Raw genomic sequence first — 13,138 nt, 5'->3', positions numbered from 1 at the left:
AAAGCTGAGCTTTGCCACAGGGCAGTATGAGAGGCACAGCCGTAAGACGCATGAAAGACACGCAGTATAATTAGCCACACATCCACCAGCTTCTCATCCCTCCACCCCGCCTTGATCTCTCTCAGCACCCGTTGAGCTCCTCTCTTTGTCCAACACACACACACACACACACACACACACACACACACACACACACACACACACACACACACACACACTTATACAGACACACACACACACACCCTTCCAATGGCCAGCCATACATTAACAATCTCTCCATTGTATCAGGCCAATAGACCGTTCATGGAGAATACACACTGCTGAATTGCATCTGCTTCTCTCTCTTCCATAAAGAGGATGCGAGAGACATGGACTATCCTGGACTATCCTGGACAATCCTGGACTATCCTGGACTATAAAGGCAGGTCTGACTCCAACGGTGGGAGAGCATGTTGTGATGTACAGTAGGTAAAGAGGGGTCAGTCACCCTCCCTCCACTCCACCCTCCACTCCACCCTCCACTCCACCGGCTCCACTCCACCGGCTCCACTCCACCCTCTCCACTCCACCCTCCACTCCACCGGCTCCACTCCACCGGCTCCACTCCACCCTCCACTCCACCCTCCACTCCACCGGCTCCACTCCACCCTCCACTCCACCCTCCACTCCACCGGCTCCACTCCACCCTCCACCGGCTCCACTCCACCCTCCACTCCACCGGCTCCACTCCACCCTCCACTCCACCCTACCCTCCACCCTACCCTCCACTCCACCCTACCCTCTACTCCACCGGCTCCACTCCACCCTCCACTCCACCGGCTCCACTCCACCGGCTCCACTCCACCGGCTCCACTCCACCCTACCCTCCACTCATCCCTACACTCCACCCTCCACTCCACCCTCCACTCCACCGGCTCCTGCCCCACACCTCTGGAACCGGCTGCACTCGCGCTGCAGACTTGGGAAAGTAATTAGGAACAACTGTGGATCTGGACCTGTTGGACACGGCTCGCTAAGTGATTTTTAAGGTTCCTGACCTGCAGGAGAGGAAAACGTGGAGACATGAAGGGGAGGGGAGAGAGAGAGAAAGAGAGAGAGAGAGGGATTAAGCAGGATAGAGAAAGAAAGAGAAAGAGAGAGGGAGAGAGAACGAGGGAGAGAGAGAGAGAGAGAGAGAGAGAGGAAGAACGAGGGAGAGGGAGAGGGAGAGGGAGAGGGAAACAGGTCAAGGGCAGGTAGAATGGGAAACTACGAATGAATGAAAGAGAAATAGACAGAGAGAGATGGAGGTACTGAAAGCAACAGACACAGAGAGAGAGAGAGAGAGAGAGAGAGAGGGAGAGAGAGAGAGAGAGGTGGGAGCTATGCATAAATGCAGAGGAGATGTCTTGGGCAGATTGTCTGGTCTAGATGAAACCGGTCCAGGCTTGAGTGTGTATCAGCGCATCGCGTATCGGAGAAGCAGGCAGGCAGGCAGCCGAGTGAGCCAAAGCCGCAATGCGATCGGGCGATAAGACGGGAGGTCATGCCCCAGTCGCGCGTGGCCGACGCAGAACCCCTCTACCTCCGCCCGGCCTGTGTCATACTCCCCGGCCCGCGCTCATCCAAAGTAAACGCGGGACGATGAAACGCTCACCGCACACTCGCCGTGAGCGAAAACACAGATGGCTTTCTCCGACTGTGAAGCAATATAAGGAGGCAGCCATTCCAAAAAGCTGCTGAGTCCATCAAGATTAAGTCGAAAAAATCATTATGTGGCCGTTATGGAATTTAAAAGCACTTGGTCATGGACACCGGCTTTAGCAGATCACTGGTGTAATGTTGTGTTTTCTCTTTGCATTTCTCGGTATTTGTAAATGCTTCTCTGGTGAATTTCCAGCTCAAGCACTGGAATCACTGGATTAAGATGACCAGTACTTAACTTGTACATTAATGCTGTTGTCTGCTTAAAAGTGCACAGAGTTCATGTGCAAAGTGGTAGATTTTTAGATGTGTCGTGTGTGTGTGTGTGTGTGTGTGTGTGTCTGTCTATGTCATGTTTCCTATATGAGAATCTGTTTCCTTTACATCTGTGTTGATGTCTTTATGATGTTTTGTTCTATTAATGTGCATATACTGCATTTGTTCCCTCATGTGTATATGAGTACCTTGAGAGAGAGAGTGTGTGTGTATGTATGTGTGTGTGTGTTTCTGTTTTTCCTGTGTGTCTCTATATGTTCTATTCAGCTGTGCGTGTGTGTGTGTGTGTGTGTGTGTGTGTGTGTGTGTGCGCATGTGTGTGTGTGTGTGTGTGTGCATGTGTGTGTGTGTGTGTGTGTGTGTGTGTGTGTGCGTGTGTGTGTGTGTGCATGTGTGTGTGTGTGTGTGTGTGTGTGTGTGTGCGCATGTGTGTGTGTGCGTGTGTGTGTGTGTGTGTGTGTGCATGTGTGTGTGTGTGTGTGTGCTAGAGCCCTGGAGGCTGGCCAGATGGTCCGCTGTCAGAGGGCCAGGTCTTGGCTCTGAATCCATACGGCCCTCACATTAGCAAACAGGAGACTCCTATGTAAACTCAGGACGTGCTTGTCAAAAGATTCTCTCCATGACTTCCACACACACACACACGCACGCACGCACGCACGCACACGCACACACACTCTTTATGAATGTACTCCTAAAAAATGCAGTGCTGGTGACACCGGATCCTCCACATTCTCTAGGGATGACAGCGGGTACCCAGAACCCTACTAGTCAGCAAACCACAGTCTCAACATTGACACTGAAACACACTAACAAACATGCACGCACACACACACACACAAACACAAACACACGCCCACACTCACACACACAAACAAACTGACACACACACGCAAACACACACACACACACACACTAGGGGTGTAACGGTACACAGAAGTCACGGTTCGGTTCATACCTCGGTTCGGACATCACGGTTCGGTACGAGTTCGGTACAATGGATGGAAAAGCAAAACAAAAATGCAGAAAGCATTTTATTTTGTACATGTCTCAGGCTGTACCACCTAGTGTCATACAGTCTCTTCCCTGAGCTATCTGCAACAGCCTGAAGTGTGTAAGATGTAGGCTAAACAGTACAATAAGTACCCAGACTCCATCTGTAACTTGTAAACAAAATAAGACAATCAGCTATAAAACTGAAAATAGGCCTACAGCATCTCTTATTTCTGAAAGTGCAAATTACATAGAAAAATTATTTTTAAAAATCCACTTAAGCAAGACCTTCAACATCTGTGTTTAGTTGTATATGGAAGGGTCTACAATTTGCCTCAATATTTTTTTTTATTGTGTGTAAAGTAATAATCTAGCCTACTAACTGTGAAAATATCACACTATTTTGCCTTTTTTTAAAAAATGAAATTGCTTTCATAAATTTCATAAAGAGACTACAACTAGAAGTCACGTGACTTTGCCCTTACTCACCGTAGCATGGTTTTGTTTATTAGCCTGGTTAGCGTTGTCACTTTATTTTACTGTCTATGCACTTAACACTACCAGCTCCTCATGTGAGAAGTTACAAGTTACCCCAACATAAAGGTAATTACCACGCGATTTACATAGCTTTCTGTCATTACGAAATCATTTAATTTAAGCCATAGGTTTTGGCCCTATTTGTATGTGTATCCAAAGGCTACTGAAGGGCAGGCGAAGTTTTTTCCCCTCGTTTCAGTGATTGGTAGCCTACATCATCTGGGTGATGACTTCGAATATGTGTAGCATTTTTTCCACTCACATACCCTGCTGAACAACGCCGACACACAGTTTCATCTTATCCACCACTCTTTCGCCTGTACTAACGTTACTGTAACTGAAGTTCTCAAACTTGCGATCTTAAAGAGACCAGCGGATCCTCTAACTCTTGTGGGTCTAACCTTAGTGCTGCTAATGACTGACGGACTCGACCGACGACCTGACAAAAAAAAACATAGGCGCCAATCAGAGCTTCAGAGCTAAGGCGAGGCTACAGATTAGCGTTAGGTGTCGCTAAAGAACTCCTGTAACTCTCGCTACTTAACAGTTTTGCGCATGACATTAATTAATCCGCACACGAGTTTTATGTATTTTTATACCGTGTATTCTCCGTGTAAATTCATGCACCGAACCGTGACGCCCGTACCGTTTCGGTTCAATACGAATACATGAACCGTTACACCCCTAACACACACACAAACACGCGCCCACACTAACACACACAAACATGCACGCGCACACACACACACACACACAAACACACACAAACACGCGCCACACTCACACACACATACACACACACACACAGAGGCCACTCTGAAACTCAACCCTTCTCCACAAACAAACAAGAGACTGCTTTTTATTCAGTTGTTGATTTCTACAAAGCAGACGAGATGAGAGAGTTTGAGAAGACCAAGGTCCCACTGTAGACCTGCTGAGACAACGCAGTCATGGTTACCTGGCAGTGAGGGCTACCTGTTCAGAAACAGCCCGCTGACCGCTGGGCAGTGAGGGCTACCTGTTCAGAAACAGCCCGCTGACCGCTGGGTGTCTACCTGTGTGGGCACTTCTCCTCCGTCCCGTACATACACTTACACCCCCATCCCCCTCACAACACCCCCACCCCCCTCACAACAACTACCCTCACATCCAAACACGCCCCGACAGAATCACAATCTATTTCTTCAATCAATTGTTTCTTTCAGCCAAGTCAGCTCACACATCACACTTGGCTCTGGCCAATCAGTGAATGGACAAGGACAGAATACATAGTTCAGACAGGACACACCCACTCTAACAGGACACACCCACTCTATCAGAAAAGTCCAACCACTTTATCACAACAATGTCCTCTGGACCAAAACTGCTCCTGACTGCGAATTCCACACCCCAGTTTGGAAACGGTCAAACCCAACGTGTCGCGTCTAAACGCCAACAGCCACCCAGCCTTGGCGCCTCAGCTCTGTGATGTGTGTGTGTGTGTGTGTGTGTGTGTGTGTGTGTGTGTGTCGCCCGCAGCAGAGTCGTCTGTTAAGGGTTGACATTGTTTCTCGCCTCGCCCTGGCCTCCTCTGTGCGTGGTCAAGAGGCCTGTCACAAACACTGGCGCTTGTTTACCCGCCAGAGAGTGTCACTTCTGGGGCCGCAGTCGATGGCTGTCACCGTGACAACTGTGTCATGCTCTGACTCGCACAGCGCACGCACGCACACGCGAATGCACAGTCAGCCACCCACACACACACAGACGTGCACACAAGACAAGAAAACACACCCTCTTTCTTTCTCTCTCAAAGTCACACACACACACACACACACAAACACACACACAGAGTGTATGGGCTTTACATCATTATTTTATGACACAAGCCACCCATGCAATATTTCAGCGCTGTCACATTGAACACTGACTAATGGAAACTCATCGCATCGGCCGGCGGCCACCAGGCGTGTTAAGCGTCCGTGCAAAGCGCCGCACGTCGTGCAGACAAGTGAGCCTCTTCCCTTCCCCATTTCCGTGGCAGGAGTGTAGGCTCCTGGCGGCTGTGCCAAGACTGCGGTTTGCTGGAGCCAGGGAGGGGGGGGGGGGGGGAGTGCGGAGATACTTCATTATGGCCCCATTTATCACCCGAGGGACGGATTGGCCATGTTCCCTCTCTTCCTCTCCTCTCACTCTCTTCCTCTCCTCTCACTCCATCACTCACTCTCTCTCGCCATCTCCCAACCCTCACCCCCTGCACCCAGGCCGTCTGCTGCTCACACACACACACACACACAAAGGTTAATAGAGGACCTGGTACTGCCGCAATCGGTTGCCGATATGGACAATCCTAAATAATATACACACACATACCCAGCATACGTGCCTTAATTTCAGCAAGGAAAGATTGACACATACACACACACACACACACACACACACACACACACACACACACACACACACACACACACAAACACACTTCAGCAAGCTATTGATTATAGCCCTGATGGACAGCTTTGAGAAGAGACCTTGTTAGCGCCACCAACCCCCAGCCTCTCCTGCACCCCCCCCCCCCCTCCCACTGGCCTCCTCTGCCCTCAGGTCCAGGAGGCGGCGTTGAGGGTGCCTGACCTGGTCCACCTGCTCTCCACATGGCTGGGCCCGCTGCTGGGAGGAGCGCTGGTGGCTACTGGGTGGGTCTCCGACATTTCGCTCTTTAAGGCCTGCTTCGTTCCCACAGCCTCCAGGGCACGCACACACACACACACACACACACACACACACACACACACACACACACACACACACACACACACACACACACACACACACACACACACACACACACACACACACACACACACACACACACACACACACACACACACACACACACACACACACACACACACACACACCTAATCCGGGCGGTCGCTACCAGTGCAGCAGTGGTCTTTGCTGTGGTCAGCAGAGATGCAGGAGAGTGGGAGAAGCATCAACCCACCCGAGCGCCCTTGCTGCTTCAAATCAGAGGCTGGGGGGGGCGGGGAGGGGGGGGGGGGATCACCCAGCGCTGGTGACGACGTGTCCCCCACCTGACCGTGCATATGGATCACATTGGGTCTAATTACGTTGTTAGGCTGCCAGCACATGACACAGTGGAGCCTTCTGAGCTCCTCCCTGAACTCCCTTATTTACGGCAGCCTGACATTATAAAAGGAGATGATGAGGATGAGGGGTGGGAGAGAGAGAAGGAGAGAGAGAGAGAGAGAGAGAGAGAGAGAGAGAGAGAGAGAGAGAGAAGGAGAGAGAGAGAGGAGAGAGAGAGAAGGAGAGAGAGAGAGAGGAGAGAGAGAGAGAGAAGGAGAGAGAGAAGGAGAGAAAGAGAGAGAGAGAGAGAGAAGGAGAGAGAAGAAGAGAGAGAGAGAAGGATAGAGAGAGAGAGAGAAGGAGAGAGAGAAGGAGAGAGAAGAGAGAGAGAGGAGAGAGAGAAGGAGAGAGAAGAAGAGAGAGAGAGAAGGATAGAGAGAGAGAGAGAAGGAGAGAGAGAGAGAGAAGGAGAGAGAGAAGGGCGTAATGAGGAGGATCTGTGGCTCAAAAAAAAGGAAATTAAAAAAAGGAAGAAATGAGAAGTAGAGAGAAAAAAGAGGTTTTCTCCAGGGTCAGTGGGAACAGAGTGGAACTGCTGCTCACTCTCTGAAGAGTGTGTGTTTGGGGAGAGTGGAACTGCTGCTCACTCTCTGAAGAGTGTGTGTTTGGGGAGAGTGGAACTGCTGTTCACTCTCCAAAGAGTGTGTGTTTGGTGACGGTCCCAGTCTCTCCACACTTGCGTCCGACGCTGACCCAACTTCCCAGGCTTCTGAAACCAGGCCAGGTTGTTCCACTTCTCCGGTGGCACAGTGACCTTGATGGAGCCGCTGCTCCTGAGAAGCCTCCTCTTTAAAAGTTCCAGGAATGCGCCGGCGGCCGACGAGCGTTAACGTCAGAATCAGACATCGCCGTCGCCGCCAGCCAGAGAGGGAAAGGAAAAGCAGGGCAGCTTCCAGAGCTGACGCGTCATGTGCTTCGTCTTTAGGAGTCAACCAGGACAGCCGTCGTAGAAGATCTTGGCCCACTTGCAAACCTCAACTACAGCCCCACACACACACACACACACACACACACACACACACACACACACACACACACACACAAACACACACATGACACACACAGACACACACATGACACACACACACAGACACTCTCTCATTCTTTCAATCATAGATAGCAGGCATGCCTGAGGGTGTGTTGTAGTCGAACTTGACATATGATATACGACCTAGAGGCATTAGCACATGACCTCTGGCTCGCTGGCTGGACGCGGTCAGCTGCAGTGGTTATGTAAATGTCTCGGAGATGATCTATGGGCCTAATCAGGGCCGAGCATCAGGAATCATAGTAATTACTTTCAGGAGAGAGATTTCAAATGGACTCCGTCAACATTAGCTAAATGACCTTGCTCTTGGCTCAGTATTCTCTGAGAATGAAAAAAAAAATCCCAGAAAGTCATCAAGTCCTGAAGGATTCTGGGAGCTCTTTTGCTATCTTTTGTCAAAACATGGCTCTTCTGTCCAAATGTGAACATCAATGAGTGCAATTATGAGTCCAGTTAAAGCCTATTATCACATTACATAGTGTTGCTGCTGTCTGACTTTTCTTGCCACCTTTTAATTAACACAACTGAAACCATTTCAAGACTCTTCCCATTTCCAATGAAAAAAATAAAACAAAATCACTCCTCTTCATGTTTTATGGAATCCTTAAATAGGTCTTAAATAGGGTGAAACGTACACTCGATAAACCACTTTTTCCAACAACACATCATGCGACATCTGTCTTCTCTTAGATGATTAATTACACGGAGCCCATGCAGAGATATCTCCAATCACAGCAGATAGCAAAGTCACGCAACTCCGCTCCAAATTACTATCAGGCTAATTATCTTTGTATCAACGAGGAAGAGAGGAGCACCGCAGACTTTGATTCTCACCACGCTAAGCGTGAACATTTCAAATAAACTGACACATAAAACAGGGATTAGAGGCTTTACGAATTTGTAAGAAAGAAGTGCCATTAACTTGTGGGAGAATTGTTTTTATTCCATAATAAATGGGTATGACTGCCACAAGGCGTTAGACATCTGGCCAAGAACACATTGCGAGCCCCAATAAAAAGGAGTCTAGTTTAGCAGGAAGGGTCTCTGAGGGATGTGCGCCACCAGCCAGATCCCCTCCCATCGTGACCGTGTGACGGAAAACTCGGGCCTGTGGGGACTGTGGTCATCATCTGCCACTAATAGCACGTCATGCCCACAGCCATGCAGGCTTTTCTGTTGCGCTTCTGCACACAGGCTAAATGCTTTGGCATGTGGTGGCAGCGCACCCTGAGAGTGGACAGTCTGCCTGGTGTGGTAATGTGTGTGTCTGTGTGCAATGCATGCGCTTGTGTGTGCGCTTGTGTGTGTGTGTGTGCTCTGGTCACTGGTTAAGGTACTGACAGCTCAATGAGCTTGCCTGGGATGAGGAGGCAATGTGAGAGGAGTTCAGTGGGTTGGCTGCCCCATTCCAAAGAGTCCAATTCTCTCTCTCTCTCTCTCTTTCTCTCTCTCTCTCTTTCTCGATTTGCTGTCCTCAGAACTTTTCATGAAGCAATTCTCCCCATCATCCACACAAACATGCTCTCCCCCCCCTCTCTTTCTTTCTTTTTCTCTCTCTCTCTCTCTCTCTCTCTCTCTCTCATGCCCCCCCCCTCTCTTTCTCTCTCACGGGAACCGTGACTTGATGGCAGGAAACACTCTGGCATTGACAGACAGCTCCTCAGAATAGCTTTTCCCTGCAGCCTTTCTTATCAGGCGGCTGGCTCGCGGAGTGCTGAGTGGCAGGCTGGTTTGTTTGGCTGTCCTAGCGCCTTCTGCCTCTCCCCGCACTCTCAAGGGGACGTAGGGTCAGCGGAAAGGGGGGGTGGGGGGTAGTGGTGGGTTGAAGTGGGCTGGGGAGGTGGGGTGAGGGTGTCGCAACACATCGCAACCTGACACCCGTGACACCATCACAATAGAAAGTCACCGCATCACCAAAAAGGGATCGATTTGCGTACCTGTAACCAATGAGGATGTCCTCTCCTCTCTGTCTCTCTGTCTTTCTCTCTCTCTCTCTCTCTCTCTCTCTCTAGGGAGCATTCTATGGGGCGTGACAAGTTATCGAATCACACAGGTAAACAACAGACAAAACACCTCGCCAATTATCTGATGAAAGGGGATTCATTTCTTAAACTCGTAATGCCGTTAGTCACCTTAAAGGCTTACAGGCTCTGCCATTGTCGTTGTTCTTATCTTGTCCTTTTGGGGCGAGCCCTAGAGCGTCTGCTAGCGCCTGCTGGCCAGGCGGTAATCTGCGGCGTGCGTTCCCAGGGCAGAGATAGCGGTGCAGCAGTGTGTAAATCCTCACAGCTTGGGTGACACGGAGCCGGTGGCTGCTTCCTGCTTCCTGTCGTGGAAAGACAGTGGCAAACGCAAGAATCTGCAGCGGTCAACAGTCGGCTGCGGAGAGAGTCAGGAAGCGGATTTGGGGGGGGGTATGGGTTGGCGGACGCCCACACTGCACTGTGTTTCTCCGATCAATGGGTACATTCACCGCCCCTTCAGACGAAGCGGAATGGTAAAAATTAACCTGACCTATTTCTTCCCTTTTTCTTTCTCTCACTCCCTCACTTTCCTTCTTTTCCTCCTCTCCTCTCCTCTCTCCGCCCCTCACCTCCCTCACTCCCTCACTCTCCGCACGTTGGCACCTTCTTCCCCTTTTCCACATTCACACGGCAGGGTGATAACATTCTCTCGTGCGCCTTGATTCGATCAGGCAATCTGTGACGCAGGTCAGGGAGACTCAGTGGGCATGAGGGCGAAGTAGGTGGGTGGGCAGGGTGGTTCTGGGGCATGTGACCGCCCCGGGTGCCCGTCCGCCCGCATGCCCGCCCGCCCTCTCTGCGTACGGGCAGCGTGACAGGAAAGGAAAGGCGAGAGGAAGAACTGAGAGGGAGATGGACGACAGCCGCCCGCTGGTATGGCACACGGTCTGCTCTCCTGACTAAATGTTTTGGATGCTTTGGCTCTCCGCCTGGCCGATACCCACTCACACGGGGGTGCCACCAACACAAGCAGCAGGCGTGTGTGTGAGGAATGCACTGATTCTGATTTACGAGGTCGCCTCAGACACACACACACACACACACACACACACACACACACACACACACACACACACACACACACGAGAGAGAGAGAGAGAGAGAGATAAGAGCTGAGGACTCATACCATACAGAAATAAACCTGCACGCACGACACTCGTCACATGCCTGAGGAAGGTCTGAACGGCATCTTAGAAACTCAGCGATTGGACTAACACACACTTTAATATAATATACACACACACCACAATGACAAATGAACATGCAGATCATTGCCTCACTATCCGTGCAAATGGGCTACTATAGATCCTCTAGTCTAGTGAACACACACACACACGCACACACACACACACACACACACACACACACACACACACACACACAAAGTTCTCTTTCTCTTCTGAGGACAATAGGCTGACCATGTGGAGCCATACTGTAGCCCAATAAAAGGAGCAGGAGTTAAAAATAAAGAGAGAGGCATGTGGCACAGCTGTGAGAGGCTCCCAGATCTGTGTGCTTGTGTGTGTGTGTGTGTGTGTGTGTGTGTGTGTGTGTGTGTGTGTGCTTGTGTGTGTGCTTGTGTGTGTGTGTGAGATCTGTGTGCTTGTGCTGTCAGCCACTTAAATCGCAACAGCTGAGATGACAGGGGGCTACTGCTGCTCCTTTGCCTTGCTTCTACACACACACACACACACACACACACACACACACACACACACACACACACACACACACACACACCCTCTACCGTGCTAAAGATAAAAAAGCTCCCCAGCAGCACTACAAATGCATGGTAAGGGGCGATGGAGCAGAGTTCAAAAAGGTGTTCCGATCACGCACACACACACACACTCCTTTTTGGTATAACTAGGCAGTCCAATGTGGTGTACATTGGGGAAGCCGTGGCCTACTGGTTAGCACTTCGGACCTGTAACTGGAGGGTTGCCGGTTTGAACCCCGACTAGTAGGCACGGCTGAAGTGCCCTTGAGCAAGGCACCTAACCCCTCAATGCTCCCTGAGTGCCGCTGTTGTAGCAGGCAGCTCACTGCGCCAGGATTAGTGTGTGCTTCACATCACTGTGTGTTCACTGTGTGCTGAGTGTGTTTCACTAATTCACGGATTGGGATAAATGCAGAGACCAAATTTCCCTCACGGGATCAAAAGAGTATCTATACTTATACTTTGTTCAGCACTTCACTAATTAAACTCAACTGACAAAACCATTTACCACCAACTCGTCTCATTATCGTCTCATTATCAGCAGCAAATGCAACTGTATGCAATGTTGCAGGCAATGTGTGTGTGTGTGTGTGTGTGTGTGTGTGTGTGTGTGTGTGTGCAAATGCAACTGTATGCAATGTTGCAGGCAATGAACACAAGCCATCCCCTAGAAGGACCACGGCACAAGTTTGCTCGCCGATACACTGATGAGTCACTCTCCGTAGACAAACTCTGTAGAGTTTGGCGGAGGTGCCAGTGAATCTGGAACAGACAAATGCGTGTGTGTGTGTGTGTGTGTGTGTGTGGCGAGTGTTAAAGCAGAGCGCGTGAGAGTTACTCACCACTCTTCTCCCCGTCGGCGGCCACTCGGCTGCTGCTGCCGCTGCTGCAGGGGGGCTCGGGCGTTTTGTTTGGCGTGGAGCTGCGCTCACGAGACGGACGTGTTATTGGGGTAATCAGAGCGGTGGGGGAGCCTCGGGGCGCAAGAGAACCCTCCAAGCCTCCTTAAATTGAAAAAATCTGTAGCACGCTCAGGAGTGGAGGAAAAAGTACACAAAAAAAGACAAAAAGGTGGAAACCTACAGGAAAAAATAAAACAAGTAACCGGAGAGAGAGAGAGATGAGGCTGTGGAGCCAATGGCTCAGATCTTTGCTACACTGAGGAGGAGGAGGAGGAGGAGGAGGAGGAGAAGGAGAAGGAGGAGAAGAAGGAAGAAAAAAAACTATTCAGTTTCTTTAACTGTCCGTACTGGGTGGCAGAACTATTTGGAAGATGGGTGAGCCGCAAGAAGGAAGAACGGAGTGTGAGAGAGGAATTGTAGGACAGAGAGGGAGAGGGAGAGAGAGAGAGAGAGAGAGAGAGAGGGAGGGGGAGAGAGAAAGGGAGGGGGAGAAAGAGAGAGAGAGAGGTAGAGAGGGAGGGAGAGGAGGCAGAGAGCAGGGGAGAGAGAGAGGGAGGGAGGGAGAGAGAGAGGGAGGGGGAGGGGGAGAAAGAGAGAGAGGGAGCGAGAGAGGGAAGTTGAAATAACTGCACACTGATAGAGGAATGCATTGAGGGCAGGGTTGAGCAGTGTGTGGAGAGAAGGAAGACAGCCTCCTCAGCCTGGCGTTTACCTCGAACACCCCCACCTCCACCTCCCCACCCTGCTCCATCAGCAGTAGTGACTCACCAGTGCTCTGTCAATCACAAACAAAGAAAGTGCAGACTTTCCCAAATACATTCAGAACTCA

At 50.5% G+C, this 13,138-nt stretch overlaps 1 protein-coding gene across 1 annotated transcript in view; it reads right to left on the bottom strand.

Annotated features, from left to right (window-relative positions):
* prickle2b (prickle homolog 2b) overlaps window positions 1–12,400 on the bottom strand; it is a 45,700-nt gene extending 33,300 nt beyond the window's left edge. The window contains exon 1 of the mRNA XM_076268272.1: window positions 12,250–12,400. The gene's annotated coding sequence lies outside the window, so the exon portion shown is untranslated. The remainder of the gene's footprint in view (window positions 1–12,249) is intronic.
* Window positions 12,401–13,138: the final 738 nt, after the last annotated feature.

The sequence above is a fragment of the Alosa pseudoharengus genome, unplaced genomic scaffold, assembly GCF_046254945.1.
Source record: "Alosa pseudoharengus isolate Yale_2024_CS ecotype anadromous, Long Island Sound unplaced genomic scaffold, YU_APseudo_1.1 YU_APseudo_1.1_scf_5, whole genome shotgun sequence".
Taxonomy (NCBI): Eukaryota; Metazoa; Chordata; class Actinopteri; order Clupeiformes; family Clupeidae; genus Alosa; species Alosa pseudoharengus.
The sequence above is the reverse complement of the archived record's forward strand: the minus strand, read 5'-3'. Positions and strand labels throughout refer to the sequence as shown.